General features: G+C 36.7%; 1 pseudogene; it reads left to right on the top strand.

Moving 5' to 3' along the window:
• Positions 1-276: 276 nt before the first annotated feature.
• On the top strand, positions 277-6380 carry LOC113714117 (G-type lectin S-receptor-like serine/threonine-protein kinase At5g35370; annotated as a pseudogene).
• The last annotated feature ends 9010 nt before the right edge of the window (positions 6381-15390 follow it).

The raw sequence follows: 15390 nt of genomic DNA, 5'->3' as shown, positions 1-15390 counted from the left end.
GATGAGATTGAAAAAAGAAGAAATGGAGACGAACAGAGTAGACCTAATACAATCACACTAATACGAATTCCAATACGACTTACTGATATCTGTCTTTCCTTCATTCCCAGTCTTTATGCGATCTTTCCTATCTCTCCTTGCCTTTGTCTCTTTGCCTTTGCCTCTTGTAACTAGTTTCATGGAATTGGTGTACCCAAACTTCACTACTGCATTTATGCAATTCATTGACCCTGACAAACTTTCTTGTTCTCCCAAAATGGAACATTTAACTCTACCATGTTCAATGCTGGAGCTCAACAAACCAGAATCTACTTGTACGTTATTCATTCCGAATCCAATACTATCATTTGGTCTGCTAATCAAGATGCACCTGTTTTGACTTTGGGAAAGATGCATTTGACCTCCCGGAACATTGGGATAACTAAACAGGACAGTAGTTTTAAAATGGTTAACTCCATCTATGTCGTCATCAGATTCTGTCTTACAATTAAATCAGCCTGGGAATCTTCTTTTGCTTGATCAATCTAATGTGACTGTCTAGGAGAGCTTTAGATATCCAACGAAAACTATTGTGATTGGGCAAGTCTTGCTTGCCGAGTTATCATTGTACAGTGCTCTATTAAGTGATGACTTGTCAATAGGGGAGTATAGCCTTGCTTTGACAGCCTCTAATGCCATGTCACAGTGGCAGAATCAGACTTATTGGAAATTATCCATGGATACCCAGGCATTTACAAACTCAAACTATGCTGTGGACCATATAGCAGTTAATGCAATAGGTCTCTATCTGTTTAGTCACAATGGATCTGCAGTAGTGGTTTAGATGAAGTTGCCACCATCTGGCTTTCGAACTGCCAAGTTAGGCTACACTGGTCAGTTTATCATCAAAAGTTTCTTAGGGGCTGTCCAAGAGTAGAATTTTGTGGTCCCAATTGATTATTATTGGATTCCATATGTCTGCAGAAAGCTAGGGTTGTGTAGGAATGGTGCTAATTCATATCCTTCTCAATGTTCTTGTCCTTCTAACTTTCACTCTAGTTCTCAAAGTACCTCAAATTGTTCACTGACTGATGGCTCTTGTTCTCTACCACTCTCTTGTAATTCAACCAAAAACAACAGTAGTTTTAATAATTTGACAGTCTCATATTTAAGCCTAGGGCATGGTGTGGACTACTTTGCTAATGATTTTACCATGTGTTCCAAGGATGGAGTAAATTTATTAGTTTGTCAGTATCTCTACTCAGGAGATTGTGCTTGCTTTGGGGTTTTCTATGAGAACTCATTTGGCTTCTGTTATGTGCTTAAGAATGAAGTAGGATTGATTATGTTGAGAGCTGTACCCGAGGTATGAATCTGAAGAGCTTGAGGCAGCAGCTAAGAATTTTAAGACTCAAATTGGATCAGGTGGTTTTGGTTCTATATATAAAGGCATTCTTTGTGATAAAATTCTGGTTGCAGTAAAAAGGATTAACAACCTAGGTATTCAAGGGAAGAAGGATTTTTGCACTGAAATAGCTGTTATTGGTAATATTCATCACATCAACTTGGTCAGGTTGAAAGAATACTGTGTTCAAGGTAGGCATCATATATGAATTGTGGCTCACTTGATCGTTCCCTTTTTGATGGCAGACCAATCCTAAAATGGCAAAAAAGGTCGAAATTGCACATGGAGCTGCATACTTGCATGGTGGTTGTGAGCATAAGATTATTCATTGTGATGTGAAGCCAATGAAAATCTTTCTTTACAATTGTGATGGCCCCACCTCTCCCTATGGCGTACCCCAAAGTTCGCGGGGTCGTCTGTCCAACTCTCGCCAGGACTCACTCACTCATAACTCAAGAAAAAATAACTTACATCCATAAAAATAAATAACACATCCACTTCAACTTAATATATACATTGATGCTCAAATTCAAATACAAAGTTTCTACACACTAAAATACTTCAAAGTTTTTACAATTCGAGTACAATCAACCCTAGTCGAGTGCTAGCGCGAGTATCATTTCAAAACTTCAAAACTAGACTACTCTGTACCAGTCTCACGTCTCGCTCGTACCCCCTGTAAGGAAAATAAATGGCGTAGAATGAGCTAAAATTCCAATGAGGTTCCAAATAGCAAGTTTACCATTATTGAAAAGTACAAATATCACGTAATAAACTAGCGAGTATAACAAGTTCATGAAAGTGAGCAATAACACTTCAAATATTAAATGTCAAAATAAGCGAGTGAAAACTCTTTTTGTTTTCCAAAAGAACAATAACACTTCAAATAACAATCAGTGTATAAGGATACAGATGGCTCTCAGGGAGCCAAATTCTCATTTCTTCACCAGAGTTTGATTAAGTATTAGTTGACACTCCGTCAACTTTCAAGTAAAGTAACCAATCCAGTAGTACTTCGTTTAATTCTAATCCGTCCACCATTCAACCCCCTTATCGGACCCAAACACTAACTAAACACTAGTGGTAATATACTCGAGTATACCGATTAGTCGAGAAGATAACACTCCACTCAATAACACTGGATACCCATGGTTCGTTATCTAATCGACCAAACCCTTGCTGGCTCGACTCAATTAACTAGCCAGTAGGGTTTGGGTCCCCAAGAAGTCAATGAAATATCATCTCCAATCGACTGAATCAAAATAAAAGTACAGAGACGGGAATGAGTGGCACCTCCCACTCACATTGAGTGTGGTACATGCTGCCGCTCAGCACTTATAAGTCAAGTACAAGTATATCAAGTCAATTGCAACAATAAACAAGTATATATCATATTAGAGCAAGTGCGATAAAGTACACTCTTACCCGATCAAACAAATTACATATCATTAAATCACATTAGTCAAGTATTGAAAATAAGTGTCTAATTCAATCAGGTATTTGGAAGCACTCACCAAAGGTCTAGTGCCTCTCAAAAGTCACGTTGAGCTCTAACTCCTAGGTTGGAATCCAAATCTATGATAAAATATCATTTATGAATGTAAAACTCTCTAGAGTTCGAAACATAGGAGCTTCGCTTCAAGAAAATCAGGTAAATGCAACTCGTTTAAGTAGTATTAAAGATACTTATCAAAATCCGAAAAATTCATGCTCGCTCACTTAGTTATTATCAAGAAGTGGTTTCGACTTTAGAAGTTACACTTGATATCAAAGATCGGAAAAAATCGTATTTGAAAGGGTCACTATTTTCACTTTTCAAGGATACGAGTTCTGACAAAATTTTAGCTTATATACCCTGACTAAAGAAAACTTGAATACCATAGGCGATTCAAGTCCAACTTGACCTCAAATCCTTACTCAAGTCGCAACTATATCTACCTAGCCCTTAAGTGAAAATTTGGACAGTACGCCCTTTGTGTTTACCTATTTTTCAACCATTTATGATTTCATTGTTTTTCTTAATTCATCCCCAAAACACATACAAATAATCAATCTCATCACAATAGCTGTTCAATGGCTTAAAATCATCCAAGTACAACACAAGTATAATAATCCAATCGGAAATCAAGTTTTGAAGGCAAAAGGCTAAATGGCAGATTCGACATCTTATAACATTTTAGTCACAACTAGAGTTACGTTTATTGGATTGGTGTGAACTTTATACCATTTCGAAGCTAAGACAAAGGGCTACAACTTTCATGCAGATCACTCAATCCAGTTCACAATTGATCAAGGTTGAATTTACAGATTTCAGAACCACAATGTCCTTGTCAGTATGGTTGTCAACACTGAATTCAAATGACAATAACTCAGGCTACACAATTCCGTTTGAAGTGTTTTTGGATGCGTTGGAAAGATAAAATATAGGGCTAAAAGTTTTGTGTTTTGGCCAAAGGCTAATTTGATACGGATCAAGGTGAAAAAATGCAGCCAGAATGATGAAATGTCAAAACTGTCCGCAAAACTATACCTATGGCAGTCAAGGGTATTTTTATCATTTCACATGTTACAGTGCTCGGATTCAGCTGAAATTTTACAAAAGCTATAAAATATCATTTTATACAACTTTCATGTTTTAACCTAAACCCAATTTAGCCTCCATCATACACGAATAGAACTGGTCAAAACAGAGCATTTGAAATCCTTAAATCTGGAATTTAATGCATTCAAGGTATAAATTTCATGTTTCTAACTTGAACCACTACTTCAACTTCCTATACAAGATTATAGACATCACATGCTCTCTAAACAATAAGGAATACAACTGAACCATCCAAACCCTGGCTCAAAATCCACTAAAAATCATCAAAACTATTTAGATAACTAGCATTAGCCAAAAATTTAGATTGTTATACAAATTTAAACAAGCTTAAGGGATAGAAATAGGATGGATAGCCATAATACCTCACTAAGATGCTTGCAAGAGATATCCACCATCTCTCTTTGTAAACTTTTAGCACACCAAACTTCCCAAGTGCTCAAAGAAATGATTAATAGGTTTAAATTCTTGATTTTTCACTCAACTAAGTTAGGAATCAAGATTGAAATGAAGTGGTCTTCACTCTTTTCTTTTTTCTCTCATAAGTCACAACCAAGATAAAGGAAAATGAAGAAAAATAAACTAATAAGAAAGATAAAAAGAAAGGAAAATGTCTTGGTCAAAGGTCTTGGTCAAGACCTTGGTTGGATTTTTGACAAATGGCTTAATCACAAATATTTTCACCAAAATATCTCTCTTTTCCTTAGTCAATAATGGTGGCTGACTTAAGAGCTAATTAACTCAACTAAAACAAGGAGATTAAGGTAATAAAGTGGTGGTCAAGTGGTGTGTTCAATTGGTGGTGAACGGTACACGTCGGTTCACATCATTTTTCCTTAAATCGCGCATACTAGGGTTTTAACTTATGATTCACTAACTTATTATTATCACTTCTAATCACATACTTAATATCATTTAAAATTCATTCTTAATCACTAAATTTAATACACACTCCGTACCGAATAATCACACTTCCAAAAGACGTAAAAACCCTAGTTTACCTTAACGATGGAAGTAAAGGGAAAACCCTTGGTTCTGTGATTAATTGTAACTATTAAGGAAGTGAATGAGTAGTAAAGCTATTGTACAATAATGGATTCCAAATAAAAGAGAATTTTTAAGAAAATATGAGAGATTTTTCAAGTTCTCACAATCACACTACCAAAATGCATACAAAAACACACACCAAAACCCTAGTATGCACAAAAATCCTAACTTATGCCCTTCCCTTAGAAAAATTATAACTTGAGTTATAAATATAAAAAATTTATATAACTTGACTTGTTAAAACTAGACTTCAAATACTAAGAATCTTTAGAAGACACCTTAAAGAGATTTAGTTTATAAATTGGTCCAAATTGAACCATAAACTACTACAACATTCCTATGTTTACTTGTGCAAGGCAGAATTTTTTAGTCAACTTTGCCAATTTTCTAGAATTTATGGACATTGAATCAAACTCTAAATTTTACACCGTAGGAATCCCTATGAGTCTAGTTTCAAACGCAACAAACGGAACTCAATTTCGACTTTCCTATACAAAGTTATAGCCAATTTTCCAAAACTGCGCAGAGCCTCCTGCGAAAATTCTAGATTTTCTAACTTGATATTACGAAACTTTCTTAACAAAATTCACTCCCTTGACTCAAATCAACCATTAAAGCAACCAAGAATTAAACGTAACTGAGTTCACATAAAGGTTATGAAGAAAAGTAAAATTTCGGGGTCTCACAACAATCACTTCCAAGCTAAATTATCTCATTTTGGACTCTCAAAGCTTCTGAACCCTGAACAGTCCAGTCTTTCACGACTATGAGAGGCATTCATGGCTATCCTGCTCCAAAGCAGCTCACAAATTCTGCAATCTCTGACAAAATTGATGTCTATAGTTTTGGAATGGTGCTACTTGAAATTGTGAGTGGACGGAAAAACTGCCCTTTACATTCATGAAGCTAGAGCCTTGATGACTGTAGCAGTGCAGGTTTTAGCTGATCATTTTCATCAGGACTAGGCCTTGTTTACTTCCCACTGTTTGCACTAGAGATGCATGAACTGATCCAAGGTTTGAGGGGAGGGTGACAAGTAAAGAGGTGGAGAAGTTTGTCCGTGTGGCATTGTGCTGTGTTCACGAGGAGCCACAATTGAGACCAAACATGGCTAGTGTTGTTGGCACGTTGGAGGGTGAGATACCTATGCGTGAGCCTAAAATAGAGTCTCTGAACTTCTTAAGGTTCTATGGACTTTGTTTTACCGAGGCTTCCACACAGGAAGAAACCGGAGGGCCAAATGAAGCTGTACTATTTCTACAAGAAAATACAGCTCACATAAGTACGAGGACTAGTTCTAATATTTGCATGTCTTATTTGTCATCACAGCAAATATCAGGTCCAAGATAGCACCTAATGGCTGAGATTTTGGCAAAACCAGCCAATACTTGATTTTGTATGATTAGATTAGAGAAAGAAATTGTGTGATTTGTAATCTAAATAGCTATCAAATTCTATTGAATATGTGTACAATGTGACTATTATCTTTATGATATATTTCTAGTTTGCATGACTTGGTTCATCTGGAATCTGGCTATCCTTTGTATTAGAGTTAATCACTTGTTGGAATGCTGTGACGTCTTGGTAAGAGTGAGCATGATGAATATACAAAATGAGGACACTTTTCAAATGGTCTCTCAAAAGGAGGTTTTTTTGCTTGGTTCTCCAAGTGACATTTCTCGAGTGAGTCTTTACAAGAACAATGCGATGGATACATGCACTTTTCCCATTTTCAATACTCATCTACAATAAGAGAAGGCAAGGGATAGCCAATAGGATTTAAAACTAAATCCACTGAGCTAATAAGTTTAGAGTGTCTGACATGGTTGCAAATGTGGTCAAAGAATGCTAACTGCTATCTTTATGTTTTGAGATTAAATTTAAAATGTTTTCTGTCAGGGTCTACTATGTCCTTGTTTTCACTTTCTGGGTAATGGCAATATTTATCTTTGCGAATCGATAACAGAGACTTTTGAGGCTAAGCTATGTGATGCCTCTGCTTGTTGTTGGATACTTGGCTCTTTGTGAACAACTTTCTTTTTTTTTTTTGGTCCCTGTGTATTTCATGAGATATATAGAATTTTCTCTGTACATTAATGTTCCCATTACAAAGTGCAGCTAGTGAAAAACACATTCTTGAAAAACAAATGTACTTTGTTGAGGAAAATTGTCGAGATGGTGTTGGCTCTAGCAATGGAGAGGTGAATTTCAAAGTTGAGAATCTTGAGCAGTTACTTGTTTAAGGTCAATAATCTTTAATCTCTCTTAAACTTCGTTCCATCTCATACAACCTGAGCTGCATGTTTAGCATGATGTGGATAGGCAGTTAATCTATATTGTTCCCAAAAGCTTTGCATGCTTTATATTGGAAAACTTTGGCTAAAATATATGTTCGATGAACCTAGATATCTTACAAATTGGGCATATCTAGTCTAACTTATTAGTTGTGTAACTTTGGGGAGTCTTATTTCTCTAACACATTTTGAACTAGTGCTATATGATTTCTCATTGAGTTCCTAGAGGCAGTGATAGACTAGCATGGAATCTTTTCTTCACATAAAGGTGTATTAGGAATATATAGCTCCAGCAATGGCATCTTGTGCAGCTTAATTGCGGGCAACTGAACAGGAATTGCTGCAGCTTTACCACACTTAGTAATATAAACTTGGGTTAGGAATTATGTCTGATGATCATTTCTGTTTGCTAATACAGTCACACTTTAGAAAAGTTGGGAATACATTACCCCGTTCAGAATATTATTTAGTGAACAAATTTCAGATGATATTTTGATAAAGCATCTAGTGGATATCAATGGTAGAGATTATGGCATAAGATGATGGCAGAATTTATGGCAAAGATTATGGCATAAATCATGCCCACGATTTGTTCATTAATTGTGTATATATAGTTACCTAGGATAGAATATCAGTAATTAGAACATTAGCTATAATTAGCTATGTATAGATGACTACCTAAAATAGATTGTACAGAAATTCTTATTTAAGGGAAATGATCATCAAGTAAAGGGGGATTCAGCCAATTTACTCAAAAATTGTCATGGTACCAGAGCTAGTCTCTTGAATCCATAGCTGAATATTTGAATAATTTGGTTAGTTTTCTGGGTTGATTAATTTCTAATCAACATTTTGGCTTTGAGATTTTTTTTTTCTCTTTCTCATTTTTTAAGAATGTCTATTGAGAATTCTTTTGGAAGCTCACCTACAGAGACTTCGGCTATCAAATTTATAGGAAAGAATTATGCGGCCTGGGAATTTCAATTCAGAATGTTTCTGAAAGGGAAGGAGCTTTGGGGTCACATTGATGGGACTTCTCCTGCTCCCGAAAATGAGAAAGAACTTGGTCAATGGGAGGCAAAGGATGCTAGAATTATTTCTTGGATTTTAGCTTCCATTGAAGCCCATATGGTGAACAATTTGCGTTCATTTGGTACAGCTAGGGAGATGTGGGGTTATCTACAGCGCATATATCATCAAAATAATACTGCCAGACGATTTCAGCCTGAATACGAGATTAGTACCTTCAGTCAAGGTAATCTCTCTATTGAGCAATATTATTCTGGATTTATTAATTTATGGAGCGAATATTCTGGTCTTATCTACTCTAAGGTACCTAAGGAGGCCTTAGGCAGCCTTCAACAGGTTCATGAAGTTAGTATGCGTGATCAATTTTTGATGAAATTGAGATCAGAATTTGAGGTTATTCGGGGTGGATTGCTGAATAGAAATCCGGTTCCTTCTTTGGATGTTTGTCTTGGTGAATTGTTACGGGAAGAACAGCGATTGGCTACACAATCTGTTCTAAGTGCATCTGGAGGGACATCAGAAGTTGTCAATGTTGCTTATGCAGCACAAGAGAGGAATAGAGGAAAGGGATCAATGCAGTGCTACAGCTGCAAGGAGCTTGGACATATTGCTCGCAATTGTGGTAAGAAATTTTGCAATTACTGTAAACAGAATGGACATATTATCAAGGACTGTCCTACACGACCAGAAAACAGACGAGCTCAAGCTTTTCACATTGCAGTTCCAGATCCTACTGTTATTGGTCCTACACTTACAACCACAAGCACCAATCAGGCTGTTGTTACTCCAGAAATGGTCCAACAGATGATTCTCACAGCATTTTCTACCCTTCGGCTTCAGGGCCAGGGTAAGACACTCTCTTCTACTTGATTTGTTGATTCTTGAGCATCCAATCATATGACCGGCTCTACCGATTCGTTACAGAATTTGCAGCAGTATACTGGTAGACAAAAGATACAAATTGCTAATGGTAGTAATCTTCCAATTACAGCCATTGGTGATCTTGGACATTCTTTTCGTCATGTTTTTGTCCCTCCTAAGTTGTCTACTAGTTTAATTTCTGTTGGTCAGCTGGTGGATGATAACTGTAATGTCAACTTCTCTCGTGATGGTTGTCGTGTGCAGGATCAGATGTCGGGGAAGGTAATCGCAAGGGGGCCTAAAGTGGGAAGATTATTTCCGTTGCAATTTGCTATTCCTAAACCTTTATCTTTAGCCTCTATGATTGTTGAAAATAAGGCTGACGTTTGGCATAGGCGATTAGGTCATCCAAATAATGTGATATTATCTAATTTGATGAAGCGTGGTCTTCTTGGAAAAAAAATCAGTGTTCTACTCATACATTGTCTCTTGATTGTTCTACTTGTAAGTTAGGAAAGAGCAAAACTTTACCTTTTCCTACTTATGGTAGTCGTGCTAATGCATGTTTTGAGATAATACACAGTGATGTTTGGGGCATTACTCCTGTCATTTCACATGCGCATTATAGATATTTTGTAACATTCATTGATGACTATAGTCGGTTCACATGGATATATTTTTTGCGCACCAAAGCTGAGGTATTTACTATTTTTCAAACTTTTGTGGCTTATGTTGAGACAAAATTTTCCACAACTATTAAGATTTTCCGATCTAATAATGGTGGCGAATATGTGTCACATAACTTTCAAGTCTTCTTGCAACATAAAGGCATTCTCTCTCAGCGATCATGTCCTTATACGCCCCAACAGAATGGTGTGGCTGAGCGTAAAAATCGTCACTTGTTGGATATTGTTCGAACATTACTCTTACAGTCTTCAGTGCCGTCTAAATTTTGGGTTGAAGCTTTGACAACTGCAGTGTATTTGATTAATCGTCTGCCTTCTCAACAATTGGGTTTTGACTCTCCTTATTATCGCCTTTTTGGTATCCATCTTGATTATCACATGTTACACCCATTTGGCTGTGTTTGTTTTGTTCACTTGCCACCTCATGAGTGCCATAAGCTTACAGCCCAATCAGTTCGGTGTGCTTTTATGGGTTATAGCACCACTCAGAAAGGATTTTTATGCTATGATGCTGTTGCTAATCGTTTCCGTGTTTTTAGAAATGTAATTTTCTTTGAGCATGAGTACTATTTTCAACAGCATGCTTTGCCTTCCAAGTGTGTCCTTCTTCCTAGCTTTGATGATATCTCGCCACCAATTGAGCGTTTTAAACCCGGCATTGTCTATCAACGATGCAGGGCCCCATCATCACAAATCCTTCCCGACCCTGAACCAATGCCTGCTCCAGTGGTTCTTCGAAAATCTTCTCGTATCCGTCAACCTCCTGCTAGGTATGGCTTCTCTGCCACTTTAACTAATACTGCAGTTCCTACCTCTTATTTTCAAGCAACTAAGCATGCATGTTGGGTAAAAGCTATGCAAGAAGAACTTCATGCTCTCCAGGAGAATCATACTTGGGATATTGTTCCATGTCCTAGTGGTGTTAAGCCCATTGGTTGTAAGTGGATCTACTCCATTAAGCTACGGTCTGATGGCTCACTTGATCGATATAAAGCGAGGTTGGTGGCACTTGATAATAAACAAGAATATGGAATAAATTATGAGGAGACATTTGCACCCGTGGCAAAGATGACAACAGTGCGCGTTGTTCTAGCTATTGCTGCTTCTCAGGGCTGGCCATTGCGACAAATGGATGTTAAGAATGCCTTTTTGCATGGGGATCTTAAAGAAGAAATTTATATAACTCCACCATCATGGTTATTTTCTACACCTTCATTTGATGTTTGTAAGTTGAAACGATCACTCTATAGTTTGAAACAGGCTCCACGTGCTTGGTTTGATAAGTTTCGTTCTACGCTTATTAATTTTTCATTTGTCCAAAGTCAGTATGACTCCTCTTTATTTCTTTGCAAGACACCTAAAAGAATTGTTCTGCTTCTGGTATATGTTGATGATATTGTTATTACAGGGACTGCTACTGACTTGATTTCTGAGCTTCAAGACCATCTTCAGACTTCTTTTCATATGAAGGACTTGGGTCCTTTACAATATTTTTTAGGTCTTGAGGTGCGTTCCACCTCAGCTGGTATCTTCTTACACCAGCATAAATATATTCAAGAGTTAATTGCTTTGGCTACCCTTCAAGATGGTCGTTCAGTTGATACTCCCTTGGAGGTGAATGTTAAATATCGTCATGATGAGGGTGATTTTCTATCTGATCCTTCTTTATATAGACAGTTGGTAGGCAGCCTCAATTATCTGACTATTACTCGGCCTGATATTTCTTTTGCTGTTTAACAAGTCAGTCAATTTATGCAAGCCCCTAGGCACCTTCATCTCGCTGTTGTTCGTCGCATTGTTCGCTATTTGAAAGGCACTTCTACTCGAGGTCTTTCTTTCAAGTCGACTCTCCTATTCGTTTGGTTGCATACAGTGATGCTGATTGGGCTGGTTGTTCTGATACTAGACGTTCCATTACCGGTTGGTGCATGTTTATTGGTAACTCTCTCGTTTCTTGGAAAAGTAAGAAGCAAGATCGCGTGTCTAAATCTTCTACTGAGTCTGAGTATCAGGCCATGTCCTCTGCGTGTTCTGAAATTGTTTGGTTTCGTGGATTGTTGGGTGAACTTGGGTTTCCTCAAATTGAGCCTACTCTGCTCCATGCAGATAATACAAGTGCTATTCAAATTGCTACTAACCCAATATTTCATGAGCATACCAAGCACATTGAAGTAGATTGTCACTCTATTCGTGAAGCATATGATGCTCATGTCATCTCTCTTCCGCATATCACCACTGCTCTCCAAACTGCTGATGTGTTTACTAAGGCTCTTTTCAAACCTAGACATCACTTTCTTGTTGACAAATTGATGCTAGTTGATCATCCAGCATCAATTTGAGGGGGGATATCAATGGCAGAGATTATGGCATAAGATGATGGCAGAAATTGTGGCAAAGTTTATGGCATAAATCATGCCCACAATTTGTTCATTAATTGTGTATATATAGTTACCTAGGATAGAATATCAGTAATTAGGACATTAGCTGTAATTAGCTATGTATAGATGACTACCTAAAATAGATTGTACAGAAATTCTTATTTAAGGGAAATGGTCATCAAGTAAATGGGGATTCAGCCAATTTACTCAAAAATTGTCAGTGGAAATTCATCAAACTTTGTTTCCCCCAAGATAATCTAACTCATAAACTGAGTTGAAGCAATCGTTTTGTTTTGTTTTGTTTTTCTTTTTCCAAATATGGGATAGTTTAATGACTTACCATGTTCAAGGTCATTGTATGCTACTTAACCCGGTTTAATGTGATTGTAGGATTCTAGTGGTAATAAAAGGAAAGGAAATATCCAAATGAACAATTTCAACAAAAATTTTCAATTTCTTATGTTATTATGTTCAACTCTATGTATTCTTCTAGTTTCCCCTTGTGCAATTTGGGTATCAAGATGATGTCGAATTGCTTCTAATTTCTGTACCTGAGGGTGTTTCTGGACATGAATTTTTATGAGCATGTAGAGGTCTATCCAGTTGGTTTTCTCATAGTTGGAGAATTTGTTCAAGGAGGTTTAAGGTTCGGCAATTGCTTTCAAAAACAAAATAGTTAAATAACATTGGAATTTCATTTTTTTACTATATGATTTCAGCTCTTTTCAAGCTAAGTTTCAACTTTAGCAGTTCCGAGCTCAATGGTCAACTGCTCTTTCAAGCTAAGTTGCAGCTCTAGTATTGTTAAATTCAATGGTCAACTTGTCATTAGTTTTTTATGAAGTGCCTGCCAACTTTTAAGCTTAATTTGCTGGTGCATGTTTTGTTAAATGAATTGGTCTGTCATTGTATGAGGTGCCATATAGATTTCATCCTCTTTAAGTTAAGAGATAACTCTGATAATTGCCAATCAATGAGTTCTTGTGCTCCTAGTGATTTATTTTAATAAGATATAACTTTGGGTAATTTTGTGTTACCGATTGTTTATAGATCATATGACTAGGCAATAATCCTTCAATACTTTGACTTTTGTCTTAGTCTATTATGTCATATTTTCTTCAAACTGTGGTATATTGCAGTATATTGGGGACATGGTGTCTATGGTATTGTGTCAGCATCACGTTTTTATTTTGGAAAGCAACCTTCACTTCTTAGTTTGGGAGAGTGTGCCATGCTAGCAGGAATGATACCATCACCGGAGCTTCAATCTCCTTTCAGGGATGCCTGCAGGTTTTAACTCCTAATGTTCTTATATTAGTTGTCTTGATTTTCTGCTTTAGTTTTGTTAAAATTTTCTGTTATTTTCTACTGAAAGTCTTTTGCTTGTTCTTTCATTTGTTTGTTGTCTTTACCTCTTTTTAGAGGAAGGACTTTCCGGGCTAGAGTATTGAGAAGGATGGTGGAATTTGGGTTTCTTGATGTTGGGACAGCCCTGATTGTCGTGAAACAGTCACCCGACCTAAATCTCCATGTGCTGGATCATGGAGATGTATGCTCACTCAATCTGGAGGTAGCTGGAATTATTTCTTTTGTGGTGTGCATGGATGTATGTTGTGCAGAGGACCAATATAGAACTATCCAACTAAACAGAGTCAAAAGATTTTTCTGAATTAGTTTTGTTTACACAATCTCTTCTAGCACTAACTGGCATCTCTCTCCTGACATACTGCTGATGTCATAGCTCTTCTAAAATGACATGCCCTGAAAATAATAATCTCGTACAAAATGATTCAACTGCCTATGAAACTTTTGAGCATCTGCCTTAGAAGGCTTGCCCCTTCCAAAACAATCATTCATCCTCAATTGGTAGCACTTTGTGCTATGTCCATATTAGTGTTGCCAATTCTTCTCATTTTACTTGGGCTTTGATTACTAGAATTTTACTAGTCTTAAAGTCATATATACACTAGTAGCAGTAAGAGATTGTCTTTTAAATTTACATTTCCAGTGTGTATTCTATTTAGTGGTTACATAAGTTATTCTTTTAGGTCTGAGAAAGGTAGGTTATTAATTAACTTTTTCTTGATTTGACACACCATAAAACAATTGTAGATTAGGTTTCTCAGTTCTTTGTAGTCGAAATTAAGTTACATGTTTTCCCTTTTTCCGACTGTCTAATTGTCTCTTTCTCCCTCTCCTTTCCAATACAAATCGATGTTGCGAAAGAATCTGTCTTTTTTCTTTTTCTGGATAAAAGCTGTGATTGAGTCTAAATGTCTTAAGTTATTAGGATGACGAAGAATTTAACTTACAACTCGTGATTGGATATAGGAAGAGAAGGTTAAGGAGCAAAAGAAATGGAGCAAGTTTTGTTTGAGCGTGGCTTTAAGGCCTACAAAGAAACATGTAAACATGTGCTGCCTGACACTTAGAAAAATAGCATTCAAGGTCTGTTTCTTCTGCGGATCACTTGAACCTAATAGATATTTGGTGCTATGGAGTTAGACCAGTGAGCTATTATACAGCACTAAAGTGCCTAATCTAGGTCCAATTTTCAGTAGTCACCAGCCCAAATTTTTTAAAAGGCTTAAACTCAGTTACTGGTAAAACTATTCTTAGTCAATTATAAGACCATAAGCAATCTAATAAATAATCTAAGAGAGGATAAGAAACACATAAGCTGAAAAGACAAACTTACGTGAGAAACAATTCGTGCACGAAGGGTTACATGACTGTATGTCTTGCTTTATAATTGGTAAATGCAAACTATTTAATCTTAGGGATCTGGGTGGATAGCGTGACACATATTATAGATGATTATTGTCATTAATCCCATCTTTTATATTCTGACCAACATAAATTCTCGGTTAATGTTGTCATGGATTTAATTTTTTCATCTAATGTTTCAAGTATGGATGATATTACTTTGAGGATTCAAATTGGTGAATGCATTATTTTTGGCAATGTTCCACGAAAGTGAAGCCAAGTGATGAGAATAGGCTTTGAAAATGTAATGATAATAGGTCAAATACTGTTGGCTTGAGTATGATTCTAACATTGCAATAGTGTTTGGTTGTTGTACTTAAAGTCTCAACCACTTCAATCTTTTTTC

The sequence above is a fragment of the Coffea arabica genome, chromosome 10c (assembly GCF_036785885.1).
Source record: "Coffea arabica cultivar ET-39 chromosome 10c, Coffea Arabica ET-39 HiFi, whole genome shotgun sequence".
Taxonomy (NCBI): Eukaryota; Viridiplantae; Streptophyta; class Magnoliopsida; order Gentianales; family Rubiaceae; genus Coffea; species Coffea arabica.
This window is presented reverse-complemented; position numbering and strand designations above follow the sequence as displayed.